Source organism: Hemicordylus capensis, chromosome 1, assembly GCF_027244095.1.
Source record: "Hemicordylus capensis ecotype Gifberg chromosome 1, rHemCap1.1.pri, whole genome shotgun sequence".
Taxonomy (NCBI): Eukaryota; Metazoa; Chordata; class Lepidosauria; order Squamata; family Cordylidae; genus Hemicordylus; species Hemicordylus capensis.
In genome coordinates this window covers 361,336,478-361,358,415 of record NC_069657.1, presented here as the reverse complement: position 1 = coordinate 361,358,415, position 21,938 = coordinate 361,336,478, and the positions used below count along the sequence as shown (strand labels likewise).

General features: G+C 40.3%; 1 protein-coding gene and 1 long non-coding RNA gene across 12 annotated transcripts in view; one reads left to right on the top strand and one right to left on the bottom strand.

The window, feature by feature from the left end:
- PLEKHG1 (pleckstrin homology and RhoGEF domain containing G1) overlaps positions 1-21,938 on the bottom strand; it is a 190,795-nt gene that overhangs the window by 92,670 nt on the left and 76,187 nt on the right. Inside the window, exon 1 of one of the 10 annotated variants that reach the window (XM_053292332.1) lies at positions 6,078-6,311. The exons of 7 other annotated variants lie outside the window; for them this stretch is intronic. The gene's annotated coding sequence lies outside the window, so the exon portion shown is untranslated. Of the gene's footprint in view, positions 1-5,405; positions 5,424-6,077; positions 6,312-21,938 lie in introns of those variants that run through there. 2 more of the 10 variants (XM_053292263.1, XM_053292342.1) reach the window with 2 other exon arrangements.
- Positions 6,512-11,848, top strand: LOC128343417 (uncharacterized). Of its 2 annotated transcripts, XR_008315525.1 has the most exons (3): positions 6,512-6,599; positions 6,705-6,873; positions 11,514-11,848. It is a non-coding gene; the product is annotated as an uncharacterized LOC128343417 (long non-coding RNA). The 2 variants fall into 2 exon arrangements; XR_008315524.1 differs by lacking the exon at positions 6,705-6,873.

Here is a 21,938-nt window from a genome sequence, read left to right as displayed (position 1 = left end):
CAAAACTTTGCCATTCGATGTTGAATGAAATGGTTAAAAAAAATCAGTGCACATCTCTAGCTACAAACACAAAACAGTGGCTTGTGGAGGCAAAGCCAGAGCCAGTCACAAAATGGCAACTCGTTTTTAAAACACACACCTACAGAATAAGGGATTTCAACATCAAAACCCCTCAAACAGCCAGCACAGCTGAACAAAGACATCAACAAAGCAACAAATTAATACTGGAGGTGGAGATAACTTGTTTTTATTTGCATTTTTAAAAAAGGGACAAGTTGTGCCAGCATTTTAAATCACAGCCTCATTTTAGAGATGGGGGAAACGAGCACTCAAGAGTGCCCAGTTCTTCCACTACAAAGAAAATCCACTCCTGGTTTTCTGTACAACTTCCTCCATTTCTGCCCAACCTTCTAACCAGTGAATTTGGTGTGAAAGTAGAGTAGGAGCAGTTGACTGGGGATACCTGTTTGTGTGAGGCACGGAGGCAAGGGAGACTACTGAATTCCAGGAGAATTTTTCTGCAGAAGGAGATCAAGACAGGCAGGCTGCTTTTATAGGGGAAGAAAACTGAGATAAAGTAAAAGCAACCACGAGAACCCAGATAGAGTAAGAATGAAAATGGTGTCATCAACCCTCCACCAACCAATCAGATTTGCAGTATGAGCTGAAGGGAAAGGATCCCCAGAGACCCAGAGATCTACTACAGAAAAGCCTGAAGTGCCAGCAGCTCCTGAGCTACCTAATGCCTGACCCTGTTATAGAGCAGCTGGTTATGTGTAATTATTTTAGCTGAAGTTAGTAGTCATATATTTTTTAAAACATGGTTTCCCCAAGCTTTCATGATTATGTTTGAAGTGCCTCGTTGCATTCTACTGCTTTTCTCTACCCTGTGCGTTGGCACAATAAAGTATTTTACACAAATGAATAGCAGCAAACACACATACACCCCACCCAAAACTTCAGTCATACAGAAAGGCCAAGCTGCTCTCATTACTTGCACACAGCAGGGCCACATGATAATAATCAGATGATATAAATGTCCTTTAGTTCCCCCTATCCCACCATTTATGGTTACTTGAGGGGTGTGTAAATATTAAGAGCTTATCCCTGGACATTTGTCAATCATTATAGGCTACATTCAGAGAGCACAAACATAGAGCTTCCATTTCTTTATCTGAAGCTATGTAAAGTAAACCATCAAGAACAAACCTATGTGCTTGAGAGACGTTTGCTCATGAAACTAGAAAAAATTACCTGGCTGTAAAAGGAAGATTGACTTACCCTCCCCTGCCAATTTATCCCATCACAACACACAATGCCAGACAATATATAATTCTGGCATGGTGAGATCTTCTGCAGTATGGATGTCCAGGTCGAGCCATTGTAATCCACTTTGAGCCTATTTGGTGACCTGACTGGCCCAGCCAGTGGGATCGACTGAGCCAGTTCAGGGACTCACTGTTTGGTATGAATTCAAACCGAACCATGCCACGCACACCCCTATTCTACAGCACTGGTTGCTTCCTGGAAGTAGTAAGACTGTTTCTAGCTGTGTCGTTTAGGAACAGGGAAGAACTGCCAAGTCATTACTTTCAGCCTTTATAAGAAAAATACAAAATCTCTCTACACATGCACAAACATGCTTTGAGCTATATTGCTAAAGAATGCAGCCCATTCCCTATGAAAAACTCAAGAATAGTGAATCTCTGGGACACCACTATACTGGCAGCATTTCACTGAGCATAATGTTAGACAACAGTGTCACAACCACTGCCATTTCTTTAATGCCTGGCCAGCTTTCCTGCTTTAAGAAGCGAGCCTCAGAGTACAAAGGGAGAAGACTGAGTCACCCAAATCCTCCTCTCTGAGGCATGTTGGGGTCCCTGTGGCTGCTTCTCTCCAGGGAGCCTTCACCACTCTCCCTTCTAGCCTCCTCATCCTCATCCCTCTCAGCCTTAAATAGTCCCTGGCAGGCTCTATAACGCCTTGCTGATTAGGCCCCCGCCCTTCTTTATTAACCCTATTACAGTCCCTCTTGCCCAACCCCTCCTCCCTCTCCCTGTCCCCCCACCGGCTCTCCACTGACATAATCAGGCGGCGACTCAGGCTGGGATGCTCGATGGTCTGGCCTGCCTCTGAGAGCCGCCGCTTCGCCTGAGTTCCTTGCTGCCTCCTCCAATAGCTCCACCACTGGACACTGTGCTTCTTGGTTGGTCCGGACAGCTGGGCACAGCGGGGGTAATTATGGTGGGCTCCCCCACTGGACAAACAGTTATCAACTAGTATGGGAAAATCCTAGTTTATCTGGAAAAAAATTAACTATACTATTTTTTTAAAGCATGCTACCTCTACCTCCCTTTTTATTCCGATGTAACAAGTTTGATTTATTTTTTCAAATTTTATTTCATAAAATTCCATCTTTGAATCATCAGATATACTGTATTTATCTGAATTCAAGACTAGGATTTTTCCAAGTTCTCTGTTAGAAATGGGGGGGCGTCTTAAATTCAGAGCCCTCTTCTTTTTATTCAGGTAAATACATGTATAATCTGCATTTAAGGGGGGTCATCTTAAATTCAGAGTCATCTTCTATTTGGGTAAATACAGTACAAAAGAATGTTGGGCCAGACTCGAGAGGTACTGGGCAAAAGACTTGGATTTACTCAGGTGACGTTTTCTTTCTTTTTTACTCCCTCCCCCCACGAGCAGCAGACCAACCCCTACTTCAGATCATAAATTGCTGCTTTGTTTTGTTTTGTTTAACCATCCAAATCTCAGAAGCAGTTTGCCATTTAATCGACTTGAGAAACAAAACTGCAAAGCTAGGTGGCCAGATTTAGCAATAGCACTTACATTTATATACCGCTCTATAGCTGGAAGCTCTCTAAGCGGTTTACAATGATTTAGCATATTGCCCCCCAACATTCTGGGTACTCATTTTACCAATCTCGGAAGGATGGAAGGCTGAGTCAACCTTGAGCCCCTGGTCAGGATTGAACTTGTAACCTTCTGGTTACAGGGCGGCAGTTTTACCATTCTGGCTTATGGCCCATTTGACCCACAAGTATACCCCTTAGGTTCTGGCAACTCTGCAAGCCCCACTGGATATGCAGAACCAGTTATGATGTCATTTGACTCTTGTTCATGGCCATTTAAAAATAGTTTAACATTTATTTTATTTATTTGTCATATTTTTATACTGCCTGATATGTACATTTATCATATGGTCCTTTTAAAAAGTGTTTTCATAAAGAAGCAATCACAGTCCAAGAGATGATACATGTGCCACAGGACAGAACTGTTCATATAGGCAGACCTTTACTTTGCCTTTTCGCAGCAGCAGTTCCCAAAGAGACAAGCAGCTCGCCAGCTTAAAAACAGCAACTTGCTTCTTTGGCAGCAAAGTCAGAAAAGCCAGGCTCCAATTAGGTATACAGTGCAACCATAAAACACTTGATCAGATTCAGTAAAGATTGAACAATATATCAAGAATATCCCATATTAACATATATTAACTATGCAGGTTTTTCAAATATACTTTGTATTTCAATAAGTTTAACACAAACATTTGTTTTAACTATTCAGAACAATACAAAGTATTTGAACAAAGCATGGACCTTTGTCACACTTGTATGGAAAAAAGTATATCTGCAGTGGTATTTTTGCATGTTGGTTACACATCAGCACCAGGCCAATGAACAATCAAGCTAGAATATTCAGACAGCGGACCAGTATAAGTCTGAAAAACTGCTGAACAAGACAAAGTTACTAGGCTATGAAGAGCGATGCTACCACAGATATGACTCATTTGATGCCTATTTGCAATTGTTAGGCATTTTGTAAGACAACTATTATGGCTATTTGATTTACAAATGTTATATTTAAAATATACATACATGAGCTGAACTCTAAGTTAAATAGACAGGTTTAAAAATGGCTCAGTGAAACTCACCAAGGTAACAGAAGTTTGAAATGTAACACACAAATTCCTCTAGTGGCCTTAGGGAACTGCTCCACTTGGAAGCAAAAATGCCATCATATTATGTTTGCAAGGACTGTGGAGAGCTCTGGACAAAAGGGTTACAGATCAGTCCATAAATGCCAGAGCTTTTGGCTTTGGTCAGAATGCATTAGCAGCACAAGATGTCATGGACTGCATTCTCCATCTGCTTCTTGTTAACTACATTCATGGAGGATACCTTCAAACATTTCAGGAGAGCCCTTAAAACCTATCTGTTTGGCCTTGCCCTCCAGGGTTTTTAAATTATTTTAAATGTTTGCCCGGATTTTTCAAGGGTTTTTAACTGTTTGAATGTTTAATTGATTTTATTCTGTTTTTATAGTTCTGATTTTAATTGTTAACTGGTTTTAATTGTTTTTATTTTGTTGTAAACTACCCTGAGCCATTTTTGGAAGGGCGGTATATAAATCAATCAATCAATCAATCAATCATTTACAGTTTCAGAGTAATTCTTTCCATATACATAGCCTGAATGAAATGCAAATGTCTCTTCAGTCTTACTGGCAAAAGAAATGAACCCTAATTGGAGATGCAAACAGAAGTTGTTCTGTAACAGCAAAGTCATGTTTTCAGAAAGGTCCCCTAAAAATCATCAGCCCCAGCCATGGGAGATCCTCTGTCTTGCCAATGCAAATGTTTCCATACAGCCTTAAAAATGGTAAACATTTTAAGCAGCTGCATTTCCACAAGTTTGCAGTCTTTACATACGTCACATTGATAGCTCTTTTAGTAGGGCAAAGTGTGCCAAACAGCAATTTTTGACAACACACACACACACAGAGAGCAAAAGTCAATATGCTGCTATGCTTATGGTATCAGTTTTGCCTTCAAGATGGCCATCAGGTCTAATGCAGGAAGGCATGTGAAAAGAGCTACTGTCTGTTCCTACTGGAAACATGTTGAGCGACTTCTGTAGTATGGCAGAGGGATAGTGATGGCAGACTTACTGGGACACTGATGAGTGGGAAGCACATTGGACAGCAGCTTCCATTCACACCCCTTTGTCAAGTCCCTCCTCCTCCTTAGGCTGTTGGCAGAGGAGATTTGGCTGCATTAAAAGGAGAGCAGGGCAGGAGATAAGACATAAAAGTGGATTTCTCTCTTTTTGCAGGGGAGAGACTGATGGAAAATAAGTGCTTGAGGGTAAACTGAAGGGGCAAGTAGGGGATCTACATGGAATGTAAGTGGCTGAGGACTAATTAATTGAAGGAGTGGTATTTGAAGGGCTCAGACCTCACCTCTGCCTTGATCTCAGTTTGTGGCCTTAAAGAAGTCACTGATCTCTCAACTTCATTAGCTTGCCTTCTGAAAAATGAATGTTACACCAGCAAACATGGGGTCAAGAGGGGTGATTTAGTGTTTGGGACTCAGGTGCCATCTCTACCTTCTGCTCTTGGGCTGCTCTGGACAAAACAAAAAACAAAATTTTAAATGAAATGTATCAATATAATCTTGAAGATATTCAACATTACATTTTCAGTTTAAAAACATGTAATCATCACATCACCATAGAAGGGAAAAGGTTTAGATCAAACTCCAAAGAGATGCTATTTCTTTGCTTAGCTTCCAAGATTCTATTTCTAGGTTGCTGTTACATTCGCTTCTAAACCTTGTCTACCTAAGCCCTTTATATATGTTCACCAATGCTCAACTTCACAACCTTCAGAAATAAGCAAAGTAACAATACATCTCTAACCTTTTTGAATACATAAAGGTAATTTTATTTTATGAGCCATTGGATGTTATTTTCACATATTCATAGACCAATCTTATGCACACTTCCTAGGAAAACAAGTCCCAATAGGTCCAATGGGATTTGCTCTCAAGTAAGTGGGTGCATAGGAATTGCATTATTGTGAAATGATGAGAACCCAGACTACAAAAAGGCATTAAAATGAAAGCTTCACAAAACACGAAATGAATTTAGCAAAATCCTTTCAACTTGCTTCAATCAAAGATATATTGTATCAATGTTATAAGAATGGCATAGAAGTATTTATAAAACGAACACACAGAGGGGAGGAAAGTCAATGAGAATAAGAAAAGAATTGCTTACCCTACAGATGCATCCTCTGCAACAAACAAGCTCATTTTTCATTGGACTGGATGCATAAGCTTCTCCACACGCCATTAAATCAATTGTTCATTTTACAAATAGTAATTGGCTTAAGGCAGCTCTTGGGCATTTTTACTCAAAGATACTGCTGCCTAAAAATACATCTGCAAAGTGCAGCAAAACATTCAAATACTGAAGAGTGGACCCGTGGGATTGCTAATGCTTTCCCACCCCAAGAACCAACATAAATGGCTATTCACGGCAAGGTGTTCAACATAAGATTAACAAGTGGCTAAGAGCCACCCTCTGCTTTGGATTTTAAAGCTGCAGTTTTGATACCAGCGCTGGCAACCAGCCATCACTGCAGGCCTCAAAGTCGTGGAAGGCTTAAAAGGGAAATAAAGCCTGCTGGGAAAAATTCCTCTAAGCCTGCAGCTCTGCAGCACTTGCACTCTTTTCAAAAAAGATGAACGGAAGGAATGCTTATTTCATTACCAGCCTTCCTATCCAAACTTTAACAAGGTAAGGGCACTGCTTAAGCTACACTTACCCAGCTCTAATAGACAAATACTACTGCATTGTTGTTCTCAAACAGTCTTTTAAGGTTTGATTCCAATTTGATTACAGGAGCAGGGAAAGGGGGGGGGGATGTCAACTTGAGTCGCCGTCGAAAAGTCATGCTTTCACCAGTAAAGACACTGATGACATTCAAAGGAAGGAAGAAGCAAGATGAAGCTAAGGAAAAGGAGTCTTCTTCCAGCACTGAAGGAGGAGAGAAATTTGGCTTGAGAGAGAAGTAAAGCTTTTTATACTGCTAGAAACATTACAGAAATTAAATAATGAATAATGTATTAATGATTAACCATTTGTTCAAGAGAAGGGAACTTACAAGGCTTGGAATTCTAGCACATGGCAAAATGGAAATGTAGTAGTAGCTGCCTCAAAAGCCTTATTTTGCTGTAAAAACCAAACCATGGTTTGATGACATGCAAATAAGTCTTGTATTATGCCTGGTTCAGACAAAACAGCACATTATGGGTTGACCTACTGTGCAACATTTTTAATGAATGTGTACACAGCTGTGCAAGAGCACTTTTGCGCAAGACAGCTGTGCAATGACCATCCATTGGAAATAATGGCTGTCCATCAACAACTGTGGTTGTGCAATTCTTGCATCTTGCACAAGAATGCACCTGTGAGCATAGTTCACTACAAGGCAGATGGAACACTGGGCAGTATGTCAGTCTATGGTATGTCAAGAACCTAGAAATAAGGTGAACAATCAGTGCATGAGGGGAGATGGGAATACATTAGCACAAGGCTCCTTTGTGTAATGTCAAACTGCAATATGAGGGCTTCAACCTGGGTGTCCCGGTCATTGGGCTGTAAAACATCCCCGCCCCCAATAACTGCTCTCAGTGCTTCAAGAATACCATAGAGAGAGGAAAGGGAGAGCGGGTTACACTGGTCGTGAGAACAGCCTCTACAGGAAATCAAACAGCTATGCTTACTTAGACTGGATTAAAAGCTTCTCAAGTTTTAAAAGCCATCTTTCTCCCTCACAACAGCCTGTAAAGTTGGTGGGAGAGAGAGAGAGTGAGCGCGTCACAGGAGCAGACAGCTTCATGTACAGTATCCCAAGTTTGTTTCTCCCGATTTTATTCTCACGACAATCCTTTGAGGTAGGCTAGGCTGAGAATAGTAAGTGGCCGAGATCACCCTGTGATCTGACTGAGTGAGGACTTGATGACTGAGTGAGGGATTCAACCTGGGTCTCCCAGTCCTCATCCAACAACCTAATCACTACACCACATTGGCTTATGGGGCAGTTAGAATCTTCTTTTATTTTCTGATTTGTAGGAAGATATACAAATAAATCCTTTCAATTGGTATATAAACCAGAAACATTGTTTAGCTTTCTTATGAGTAGCAGCCTGGGTTTAGGGGAATCCTTCCGCCCCGCCCCCCCCTTCAACAATTGCTCTCAGTGCTTCAAGAATAGCATAGAGAGAGGGAAGGGGGAGCAGATTAATTGGGTAAAAGGAATTGTCCTCCCCATATGATTTGACCATATGATTGCTTCACCATAATTACAACTTGCTGCTCATTCGACTATGCTACAGCTAAAGGATTGCAGCCTTTGTCATGACTAATTTCCAATTATTTCAGTGGGTCTGCTCTAAGCAGAATTAATATTGGATAAATCCTGTTGTGTTTTGGTTTCTATTGACATACTTTGTGTATACTTTGCGCCTCTCCCCCCACCCCCACCCACCAAAAAGTCTGCAGATGCCCATGGAGTATAGTGAGAATAGAGAAACATAGCAAAAAGGAACAGGGTATTATGCTGTTTTGGAAATAGTGATCTGATTGTTTAAAAAGCTGGAAATACTCCAGTTTTTGCAGGACAAATCCAAGCACATTAGTATGTTGAATGGGTATCCCATTGCCCGATGACTATTTTAAAAGATATAATACAAGTCTAATATCAAGTGGTCCCATAAAAGAGTTATTTTCTTTTGCTGGAATTATTCACAGCCACAGAAGGCACAACCTGACTGATTTAATCTTTGAAAAACTTGTATTGCTTAAAGGAAATGGAAACAAGTTCAGATAAATAACGGAGATCTAAAAATTGTTTCCTTTTTTCAGGAACTGTATTTTTTATTTTAAGATGTATTTTAAAACACTATTTTGTATTTTTGTTGGTTGTTTACCAAGTATTTTTTATTTTAAAAATGCATTTGTATCTAAAATACTCTTTAGAAGTATTTTGCCCATCTTTGCTTGAGAACATAAATCAGTCTGCCAATTGTCTATACAGTATGTGTATATTGAGAAAGTATGCACGATGACTGAAGCAAATCTTATCTGTCTTCTACTCTATCAGTATATTTAGGAGGGAAGGTTAGATATATGTTGTCCAATTACAGTTTAAGTATATAGGGAAGCAACCACAAGATTTACCAATCACTGCACCAATGCTACATTTGGCACTCCAGTTTGATGATTATTAAACATTCCCTAGGCAAGTCAAAACAAATTTGAACAAATTCAGGATCAGATTAGACTGTGTTTCCCAAAGATGGACCACATCTTTCAAATAAGACATGTCATTCTAGCCTTAATTTGGAAATATGAACCATTCAGATATCCAACTAAACTTGAATTACTGCTATTTTCAAAAACAAATAAGGGGTTGATTGGCAAATTAGACATTGCACTTGTTGACCTGAATTATAATAGACAATCTTCCTTCCAAAATAATGGGAAAGACTGAAAACGTCCAATCCCAGATGAAGTATAAAAGTGGATAGGAGAAAATGTAGATAAAGACTTGATTTCTATGAATTTAAAAGAGAACTATTTGAAAACTTTATATCAAACACACTACAAATTGAAAATAATATATAATTTACCTCATGATAAGTGCTGGCAATGTGGAGAACTACGTGCAGATTATTTACATATCTTCTGGACTTGTTGCAGAATCAAGCAATATTGGTAACTGACATTGTTCTATGTTAACCAAATAACAGGTTATCAGTTACCTGAGGATCCTTTAAGAATTTTATTGAATTATCTAAAAACTGTTGTAGATGAAGATGCTGCTGAAATGATTATCAACATTAACTGCTATGAAGATCTCCCTAACAGCATATTGGGAAAAGATATAAATCCTCATCTGTTGTTGTTTTTTTAGAATATGGGATACAGGCGAACCTAATCATTCGCAGATCCAACATTCATGGTTTCGCATATCCGCGGTCGGGTAATAGACACCCAACCACAGCATACATGGGGGGGAAATGTTTACAAAGTGTTAATTCCACATATCCATGGGTTTGGGGTGGCCGGAAATGACCTCCAAGATCATTTATGGCTGCCATTTTGAGGAGGGGAGCCATTTTGTGGATCATTTGTGCTAAAAAAACAACAACATGACTTTTCATGGAGGAAAGTCTGATTTAGGACAGGGGGGATTCCTGGAGACCAGCTGAACAGGCTAAGGCACTCCACCCCCCAAAAAAAATATTTTAGGGCCTTTTTTTTGCCATTTCCCCGTTTCCAGAGCCTCCAGAAACATAACCCCGAGTCCCACTGGCTCAATGACCGGGCATCTGTGGTTCTGTTATCTGTGGTTGTAGTGGAAAATAGAACCCCCACGGATACTGGAGTTCACTTGTATAGCTTAGATAACAGAACTTATTATATATGAGCAAGAGACAATCAGATATAGGGCTTTCACTTTATTAAGGAATTGTCACTTTTTAAATCTTTCTGGAATGATAAGTTTAGTGATAAGGTACGTCCCTACTCATTGTTTTCTCTAATATGAAATGTGAATGTACCATTGCAAGGTCTCAGTGTGGTACATTGACAATTATAACTTTGGTTGGCTGGGTTAATTATTTAAAGTTAGTTTTTCAACTGATATATATAAATGATTATTAGAGCTTAGTTTGTTTATTTTTTAAGAAAAGTAATACAATTTTAAAAAAGAAACCAAGGTACAACACACTTTATGTGTTTTTTCCAGCAGTTACAAACCTAGTTCAAATACAAATATATCTCCCTTAGTTCTTTCATATATACCAGGGCTGGAGACACATTTGGCAGAGTGGGAGCAGAAAGAGAAGTAAAATAACTCATTTTCAAGTGCCAATTCTACATGGGGCTGCTAAAACAAGCAGACACAATCCAAAACTCCTAGATACTAGCCTCAGCCTTCTCAGGAATCCAAGCATACCCTACTGGGCCCCCACAACGGCAGTTCCTGCTCTTCTCTCTCTTATTAACTGGGTCATTTTCCTTCAGTTGTTCCCACATGACATTTCGCTTAAGGGTAACTATGCTGCAAGGCCTCTCCTCTTCTCCAGCATACTGAAGTCACCTTGTTGATCAGTGTGGCTGCCATTTGTGTTCTCTCACTACTATTTCAGGAAATGGCGGCACGGCGGGGGCAGAAGAGTGCTGTCAAATCTGAATAGCAGTAATTACCAAGCAAATTATCCCAATTTACAGCAATTGCAATCTATGAACAACTTGTTTCTGTCTGACCTAATCCACAGTCAGCATATATGGCTTGTCTAAGGTATGCGACACTAATAAAAGAAGCCCTTTCCATTGAAGTATATGGTTTCAATTTTAAAAAAATTCATTTATAATAAAGAACCATTTCTGTCTATTTTAAAAAATCAGAATTTAATATGTATAGGGTTTAGCTATATCTATGTTCCACGCTTCAGAATTTTATTTTTGGGAAAGCAATCTTTATTTCCTTGGGAATTAAATCTCTATTTTCTTTAAATTGCAGTCAACTTAAAGAATGGTCTTTAACAAATCTTAATCTAGTAAATGTGAATACCTGAAATCATCTTAATTTTAGGTCAATTTGCAAAGTTAAATTGTCATTAAGTATTTTCTACACTCTAGACACAGGACAGGAAGCCACAATCCAGACGGAACATGGTGAAACAGACTGTTTCCAGATTCGCAAAGCAGTAAGACAAGGCTGTATACTTTCTCCTTTATTCAATGTATATGCTGAACATATACTGAGAGAAGCTGGATTGGAAGAAGATGAGCATGTTTTTAAAGTTGGAGGAAGAAATACCGATAACCTGCGCTACGCTGTTGACACCACTCTGATAGTTGAGAATGCAAATGATCAGCAAGCTCTAGTAATGAAAGTCAAGGAGCTCAGTGAAAAAATGGGACTACAACTAAATGTAAAGAAAACTACACTAATAACAAAGGGTATATAGCAACCAGCGTCAGAATTTATTTATTTATTTAATTGTTGCATTTCTATACCGCCTTTCGTTAAAAGACAACCCCAAGGCGGTTTACAAAAGTTAAAAACACACAATAAAAAGGCAATAAAACATCAAGCTAAAAAAAAATATAAACACACATTAAAAAACAGGCATAAAAACAATACAAGTAAAAACACACAGAAGCAGCAGTAAAAACGATTATGTAAAAGCCTGGGTAAAAAGCCAAGTTTTAACAAGCTTTCTAAAAGCCGTGATGGAGTCCGAGGAGCGAATGGCCACTGGGAGAGAATTCCAAAGTCTGGGAGCAGCAACAGAGAAGGCCCTGTCCTGAGTGCACGACAGCCGGGCCTCTCTCATTGTCGGCACCCGGAGCAGGGCCCCCCCAGATGTCCTCATCAAGTGGGCAGCAACCCTTGGGAGCAGGCAGTCCCTCAAATACCCTGGGCCCAAACCGTTAAGGGCTTTAAAGGTCAAAACCAGCACCTTGAATTGGACCCGGAAACGAACCGGCAGCCAGTGAAACTCTTTCAGAATGGAGGTGATGTGCTCCCAACGGGCAGCTCCAGATAAAACTCTCACTGCCGCGTTTTGCACTAGCTGCAGTTTCCGGATATTCTTCAAGGGCAGCCCCATGTAGAGCGCGTTACAGTAATCCAGCCGCGACGTGACTAAGGCATGGGTAACCGTGGCCAGATCTGCCTTCTCGAGAAAGGGACGCAGCTGGTGCACTAGCCGAAGCCGTGAAAAGGTACCCCTGGCCACTGCCTCCACCTGAGCTTCCAAAAGCAGAGCCGGGTCCAGAAGTACCCCCAAGCTGCATACTTGCTCCTTCAAGGGGAGTGCAACCCCATCCAGAACCGGTAAAATCTCCTCATCCCGATTGGCTCTCCTACTGACCAACACTACCTCCGTCTTGTCTGGATTCAATTTCAGTTTATTAGCCCACATCCAACCCATCACGGCCTCCAGCCCCCGATTCAGGACATCCACCGCCTCCCTAGGATCAGGTGACAAGGAGAGATAGAGCTGAGTGTCATCCGCATATTGCTGACAACTCAGTCCAAGTCCCTGGATGACCTCTCCCAGCGGCTTCATGTAGATGTTAAACAGCATGGGAGACAAGACCGATTGAATTGACAATGAAGACACTGAAGTGGTGGATAGCTTCTGCCTTTTAGGATCGATCGTCAACAGTAAAGGATCCAGCAGTCAAGAAATACACTGCAGACTAGCATTTGGTAGGGTTGCAATGAAGTCCTTGGAAAGGATATTTAGATGCCATGATGTGTCCACACCTACAAAGATTAGAATTATTTGGACAATGTTTTTCCCTGACATAATAGGTGGTCGCTAAGAGTCAACACTGACTTGACAGCACTTAATCAATCAATCAGACACATTGTCTCCTAAATAGCTCAATTTATGCACAACTTGTCCTACAAGATTTGCATGGAGTAACTGATCAGGAGGCCATGCTGACATATGCCTTGGATTAATCGGAAGATGCACCTGTGCCAATAGTACTCACTAAGGTCCAATCATGTACATTTCATATAAATTAGCAACAAAGTTCAAGAATGGAGCTTAAAATGTTTTTGCTAAATGTTTTGCTAAAATGACTTTGCTAAGCAAAAAGGTGAAGAATGCAAAGAGCAAGACTTAAGTGGGCTACAATCCTAAACATGACTTCAAAGGAACTAGTAAATTTGCTTAGGATTGTACTCTTGCTCAGATAATTCATTGTCAGCTTACTATTACTCTGTGATATTTTAGTCCTCATGAGTGTCTATACCTACAAAGATCAGAATCATTCAGAAAATGGTTTTTCCCATGACACTCTATGGTTGCAAAAGCTGGACTTTGAAGAAGCAGAACAAAAAAAGTATTGGCGCTTTTGAACTTTGGTGCTGGAAAAGACTTTTGAGGATACCATGGACAGCCAGGAAAACAAACAAATGGTGGGTCATAGAACAAATCAATCCAGAATTTTCACTCAAGGCACAAATGACCAGGCTCTAACTATCATACTTCGGACACATTATGTGAAGACACAACTCCCTTGAGAAGTCCATCATGCTGGGAAAAGTTGAAGGAAAAAGAAGAGAACGACCAAAAGCAAGGTGGATGGACTCAATTACGATAGCAATGAATGCACCACTGAGAGTCTGTAAAGGGCAAGTTCAAGACAGATCATGAGAGAAGAGAGAGAATCTATCTATGTGGTTGCTAAGAGTCAACACCGATTTGACGGCACTTAATCAAATGTAGATATTACCCCCACCTTGACTTTTTGACACTCCCACCCACCACTGCACCAACCAGGCTGTCTATGTTTTTTATAAGTTTTATTTCAGCACTTCACTATTTTTTAAAGTTAATTATCTCCATTGCTTTAACACCAATGCTAAGTCTGAGTTATCATTTCATGCATTCTACAACACAAGCTTATTGTACCAGAAGCAATTAACAGAATCACAACCTTTAAAAAGGGTGGGGGGACAGACTTCTGCAAGACAGTAACCTTTGTTTTTTTCCCTCCTCCCTCCAAACCCCTGCCAGAGATTGCTGACTCCACTCCAGAGGGAATCAGAATCTGATGAATACCAAACTTTCAGGCATGTCTCTTGCATGCAGTTTACTTCTTTCTGGCTATTTTGAACATTTCTCTTTTTTTGCGGGGGGGGGGAATCTAGACCCGTTTTTAAAGATCTACTTATGACACTCAAGATGCACTAATACTTAGTGCTATGTCCTGAAATTCTATGTCAAGTCAGTCTGAGGAGTGGATGAGCAGAGTGGTGCTCCAACAGTGCAGAAGAGGCTCTTCAAATATTGATTTCATTAAAAAGATATTGCTGGTGGAACGGCTAGGCATTGTAAATAATGGCCAATATATAAATTACACACACACACAGGGCTGGACTGGGGGCACTGAGAGGGCGGTGGAATGTATGTGGGGAGGGCACCGAGTTTTGATCAGAATAAAAAATTAATGGTGGGAGTTGGGGCGCAGGAGCTCCGCACGGGTGGGGCGCACTGGGAATATGCCCTGTTGCCCTGTGGGCCAGTCCGAGCCTGCACACACAGAGTGCATGAACTGAGATTCGTGCACTGGTTTGGCGCTTAACCGGTTCAAAGTCCAAATCAGTTTAGTGCTGTGGGGAGGGAAGCGGCAAGCGAGAGCTTTTAAAAAGAGGAGAGCAGTTCCTTACCTGTTCTCCACTGCTGCATGCAGCTTCCTGCTGCTATGGCCCTGCTCTCAAGAACCCGCATGCAGCTCCAGCAAGCACACGGCATCCGCACATGCGCAAGCGCCATTTGTGTGGTCAGCATGGTATAGTGGTTCATCATAGAGCACCCAGCCCTGCAAACTATCTTCACTTTGGACCCCGTAAAAGCTAGAGACGGCCTTATCTTAGTTCCAGGATCTCCTTTCCAACCAGTACCGTATTTTATGGACTATAAGACTCACTTTTTTCCTCGAAAAATATCCGCCAAAATTCAGGAGCGTCTTATATGTTTTAACAGTTTAATATGTTAAAACTCTGAAAAACTGGATTAAAATTAAGGTGCGTCTTATAGTCCATAGCGTCTTATAGTCCGTAAAATACGGTATACCTCAATTTAAATCACTGTTCTATGTCAACTATACAATTGGTTACCTTTAATAAAATATGAAACATTAATAAAATATGACAAAAGAACGAGGATGAGTTGAATAGTGCATGTTTCGCAAGAGCCAAAGCAATTACAATATGGTCCAAATGAAACTAATACAGTATACCAAGTTTTGACACTAAAATTCTCTGCAACAATGCTGCTTCCAGAGGCCGAATATAAAAGCATCAAGTAATTTTGTTTCTTGGCAAGTCGTTCATATACCCCTAGGTTCAAATCTTTGAAATGGAATTCTAGTTTATTCAGTATATCAAAATGAGTCCGCCAAACACAATAATGCCTTCAGAATGAAGAAAACTTGCCAGAATTTGCAAGTTCAGTTGAAAAATAAGCACAAACTTGTACAGTCAGCATATTGAACTTTTTACCTCAGTTATGAAAGCAGATGTTAATGTGTTTATGGCTGTCTCCATAGGAACAAAAACATCAATAGACAGAATTTTTACAAGAACTGTGGATTTTGACTACAATTTCACAACTGCCCATTTTGATTATGAAGTTCTAGTTCACACAGTGCTCATTTTTATGAATTGAGGAAAAGAACATGATGGATGTGAAGAAAAGCAACAATTTCCCATCACTGAGGAGTCAAACCAAACCCAAATACCGATTAAGAGATCCCCCCACCCCAGTGAACTGGAAATGAACCCACTTAAAATATCATGGTTGCCCTAAACTTGAACCAGAATCAACCCCCTAAACATTGGAAGTTTATTTATTATTTATTTAACATATTTTTATACCACCCAAAACTTACGTCTCTGAGCGGTTTACAACAAAATGTAAGTGTTCAAAAGCAGTTCAATAATAGGGTACCCAGCCAATTCAGGTGGTGAGGGTTTCTCTCTGCTTCAACTGATCTTACTGTTGCTCAAGCCGAGGTTTGCCCAAAGCCCAGACTGTGGTTATTGTCCAGGAACAAGGCCAGGGTATGGAGGATATTTCAACAGAGGCTTTCTTGCATTTCCTTGGCACTGCAGTTCCTCCTTCTTGTCATTCTACCCCATTACTATAGCTATCATTTATAAAATGATTTTCAACAACAACAACAAAAGTTCTGAAAGTTGTTTACATGGGAGGGGGGAAAGGAGGTGGTTCTCTGTCCCCAAAGGGGTTCACAGCCTAAGAAGGAACACAAAGGTAGACACGAGCAACAGCCACTGAAGGGATGCTGTGTTGGGACTGAATAGGGCCAGTTGCTCCCCCGCCCTGCTCAATATAAAGAGAATCACCACTTTGAAAAGTACCTCTTTGCCAAGATCCTAATCAGTGCATTTTCCCAATTTCTTATCCTGTTATATGTAGCTTGCAAAAATGTTAATATACTTAAAATAAACAGTCACATTGCTTGAGATAAAATATTTTTAATTATGCTCTAAAGAGCAGGATTGCAAACAAAAAGAATTATTCTGTCTGAACTGGTTACCAAAACCATTTTTGAAAGTCAGTATCTGCACAGTATTTGAAAGTTGTTTTAAAAAATATATATTGATGCGCTGAACCAAACCCACACATTCAAACAGATCCACTCCTTGCCTGACTTTTCATCAGCTCCCCATTCTCAAGAGGAAAGGGTGGTTAATCCTGGAACCTAAATGTAGATATATACATTTATACAATTTATGCATGTAGATATGTGCATAGCATTCAAGTCTCTTCCCCTCCCACCCTCTGCCAGGGATAGCCAGTTGGTGACCAATGAACTGTATTTGCCCATGTCCTGATTCTTCATGGCTCTAACATATCCTCTTGCCACTAAACGCATCAGGTGCAGTGATGCTTCTTACCTGGCAGACATCCCCCTCATTTCCCAGGAGAAGTAGCTACAAGATGAGGGCCAAAACCTGAACCCGCATTCCAGCAAGGACAGTGATGGCAAGGCCTGGGAGTAGCACTTGCTTCTTCCACCTGACAGGTGCCCCTTCAAGTTAAGTAGTGAGAGGCTGCCTATATTCCCCCAACATAAACTGCTGACATGCTGAAAGCAATATCAGTACAGAACCTTTGCTTTCCCACACTTCTGCTAGCTGATACACCCCATCAACCTTTGCGCCTGAAAGGAAGGTGCGTGGCGGGGGTGAGGCAGAGACAGAAACAGAAAAAATTATACATTGTCCCTGTTGGGAGGGATGATAGCATTCTAGTCAGGAAATAAAACCTCAAAGCAACTTCACCAGGAAAAATCCTCCTTCTGCACAGCTCAAGAGACTGGCTATCCCTGTGCATAGGAAGATACTGAGGCGTACATTTGCATTCATCAGGATGTAAGAATTGTGAGCACCAACATCACCACCAGAAGCGACAGTGCTCTCCAGTGGCATGATGCTGGCATATTTGTGCATCATGTGCACTATTTGAAGAGAGCAAAGAGTAAATGCACTCCCAAAGTATTATGAATGCACAGGGGCTCAAATTTTCTTTTTTGAGAAAAGAAGGGAAAAGTTCAAGTATGAACTAGTTAGCAGCTACTCAAATCCTGCCCCATGGGACTACCAACTGCATGTTTCTTAAACAGCCTGACCAGTTTCTCTGCCAATGAACTGAAAATGACATAAAATGTCATAATTTATTGTCAGCATGAGCACAACAGCATGCATGTTCAATAAAAACCTGCACACAAACCCCACTATAAAGAACTTGCTACGTTTAAAATGGGATGATTGTGCTTTTAAATTGCTAAAAGAAACTTACAGTATAAACCCATCAGAAAAGAAATCTGGCTTGAGGTTATTTATTTAACCTAGTATGTGGAAGTTTGTCCAGGAGTGATAATGGATTAAAATATATATGATATAACCAAACCCACCATTTTCCACTTCATCCCAACTCTGCAACTGAGGAAGGCTAGGATTATTGTATAAACACAGTACACCACTTCAGCCCTCAACCTGGTGACTGCTCAAGAAATATATTTTAATAGTTTTACCCATCTTGGTAGAACATGCACAGTTTCTATTAATATTTTATTGCTTATAAAACATCAAAGCTCTCTGCCGTCCTACGCTGTCAGCAAGCAGCAATTTCCCCCTTTTAAGCTAATTCAAACCACAGGGAGCCAATTAAAAAAAAAGTGAAGCTTAACACAACTATTTCCTTATAGTAATCTCTCTAAATTTAGGATTTATCAAGGCCTTACAGCCTTCTCTGAAGCAATTGGCACTCCTTAATGTAACTGCTGTACATATAGCTAGGGGACTGAAACAAGTTAAAGAGTTATTACTTGAACACACTTCAAATGGGAAGAGACAGAATGTGTGTAAGCCATGCTTGGGATTTTGTCCAAAATGTTCTTCTAAAGACTCGGCAGGGGGGTGGGGGAGAGGGAGGGAGAAGCCATTCACTCTACAACATCCCTTCTTCCTTGGTCATAAGAGGGCTGCTACATACTATCTTGGCACAGTAATCTAGGCTTTTTAAAAGTAACATTAAATCCTACCATGTTAAATAATATAGCAACCAAAAGGTTAAGAAAGCTGTGTAGGTTTTTCTTTGTGTCTTTTGTTTTTGTTCTTGTTTAAAAATGTGCGTACAGTATTCACTTTAGTAAAGCAATAAGAAATCAATAGCTCCCTCTTCGCGTTTTATATCCTTCAGCAAACACACACAATTAGGAAAGAAAAAAGTATAAGATAGATTTTTGTGCTACTTGGCCAAGGTTAAAAATTCTGAGGAACCTTTCAGGTGGGGGGGAGATCTGCTAGAATAAAAGATGAACAAGACTAAAGGCCATGCCAGCTTCTTCCTGAAATATTAGACCACATGCAATTCAAGTAATACCAAGCATTAGTGTGACTTAAAGATTAGAGAGTAAAGCATATTTCTCTGTGCGCACACGCGTTTATTTAGACAGCTAACAGCACTTTGTTCATAGTCAAGTCCTCCTTTTGTTTGCATTATATTTTCTACGTAGAAATAAGAAAGATTGAAAAATAAGGAACCCTCAACAATATTTATATACATAAAAGAAACTGACAATTGGAAAGGGAGCCAAACTATTCTAAACTTTATTTCAATAGTGAAATTGAATAGCTTTTGAAATAAGCTGCTTAACATGATGTAGTAACACTTTTATCCAGCAAAAATCCTCATTTGGAAGAAGGAAATCCACATCATAGCAGATTACATCTTATTATTACATTATTTTCATAGCAAAAAGCCTACATGTGTGATCACTACACAGAAGGGTCTTCTGTGTAACAATTTCGAAGCATGACAGAGTCCTCAGAAAACAATATATGGAGCTTAGAGCACATCAGCTACATTAAGCCACTTGTATACAAATCCAAAACTGCTGCTAGGAAGGGTAAACAACATAGTAAATTCAAGGTTATTTTTGGAAACAGATACTTGATAGCTTTCCTTTGACACATGTATAATCTTACATCTATTTAGTACTTTTCACCAGTGATGCACTCTCCAAACCCATCAGTTGGTTCTTTTCAACTGAGCATGAAATACTGGAACATTTTTAAAAATATATGAATGACAACCTGCCTATCAAGACAGGTTGGTGTCTTGATAGGCACCATTAAGACACATATCAAGACATGTGAGTATCAAGACACACACAGCAGAGTTGTAAAAACACATAAAACCCCAAATGTATCACATACTCTAGACTGCAGAAAGTACTTACCAGCAAGCAGCTTTAACAACTGCCTTATTATTTTGTATTTGTATTTCCTTATTTCAAGAGCATAAAAATAAAACAGAGATACTTAAGATGAAGAGCAGACTTTTCTCACAGCTTAAAATGACCTTTGGATTCATATTATGTTTGAAAATGTCTAAATGCTCTCTCTCTCACACACACACACAGTTTCACATAGGAATATGCATGGAATGGACTTTGCGTTTTGTTTCAAGCTCAGAACAAACATAGATGGCTGAAATGTTCTGTTGAAACAGCGGTGAAACCATTTATTTCAGAAGAAACCTGAGTGTTTCAGCCATAGGGAACAATGGGGAAACTCTAAACACTCCATTGTTCCCCATGGGTAGCTCCTAGGGACACCAAAGTGGGCTGAGTGGTAGGGCATGAAAGGTGCTACCTACCGACCAACCCACAAAAGAAATGGGCAAGGAGGTGATTTTCAACAAATTTTTAATGTTTTCCCCAAGAAACATTACACCTTTTGGGGAAAGGTTAAAATTTTGTTTAAAATCACTCACTTGCCCATTTCTTTTGTGGGTTGAATGGTAGGCAGGATGCCCTAATACCTAACCCACTTTGGTGTCCCTAGGAGCTACCCATGGAGCCTGGGAGGCCCTGTTCTCTCTAACAGGGATTCACAAATGTTGTTCACTACAACTCCCAGAATCTCCAGCTGCAATGGCCTTTAGTTGGGGATTATGAGAATTGTAGTCAAGACATCTGGGAATCCCTGTTAGATGGAACACTGCTGGGAGGTGTTTTGAGTTTACCCATTGTTCCCTATGGCCTGAACAAACTGCACTCACAGAGTGCACAAACAAGTTTTGCATTGCAATTTGCAATGCATTTTGAAACCCTGCCTCAAAAAAGCACTGCAGAAGCACACAATAAATGTCCCTCCCAACAAAGAGCACACATTTCACACACAGTCCAAAAATGACCAAAAAAAGAGTTGCAGAATCCACTGCCAGCCACAGTGCCTGCCCTGCAGTAACATGATTGGAACAAGTTGCTCTCATGCACAATCATAACTTCTTACTTCCTAGCATTGCCACAGCAGCACCCTTAGCAGCAAGCATAGCCAGAAGCTCATCTTCCTCCTTTGGGTTCCCCCTCCCTCCCCCAGACAATGGAGAACAGTTGCGCATAACACTTGATTTGTATGGTAACCATCCAACCAAGAAGCAAGGAGATTGCAAGCCAGTTCCAGAAAATAAATCAGCAAGGGAAAAGGCAGGCCTCCAAAAGAGTGCTTGAAACGTCGAAATGATTCAACTCCAAATGGAGTTGTTTTGTTGCAAGCTCAAAACAGGCCCTTTATTTGTGTGATCCAAGACACTCAAAACAGCCCTTTTCGAGTCAAATCATTTTTTACATTTAAATGTTTTGCATATCCCTAGTTACACATAGTTTTCAGACTGGAAGAACAAGCAGCCATGGTTAGTTGAAGAGCTGAGCGTTAGCCACATGATATAAATGTGGTGAATGAATTCACATGGTGTGACCAAGGACATTTCAGGTCTATGTTCAGCGAGTCCATGCATCCAGGATTTCAGTTCACACAGAACAAGGCCTACATACACACATTCAGCTATACACACACAGACTCCTACGGGCAATCAGCTGGAAATACATACATCGGAAACAGGTCCTGTTGCCAAGATCCCACTCTGCCCTCTATGCACATTCACTTACTATACTAATGCAAAGTATACTAATGTTGCTAATGTCCAGGTGTGTTATCACTGA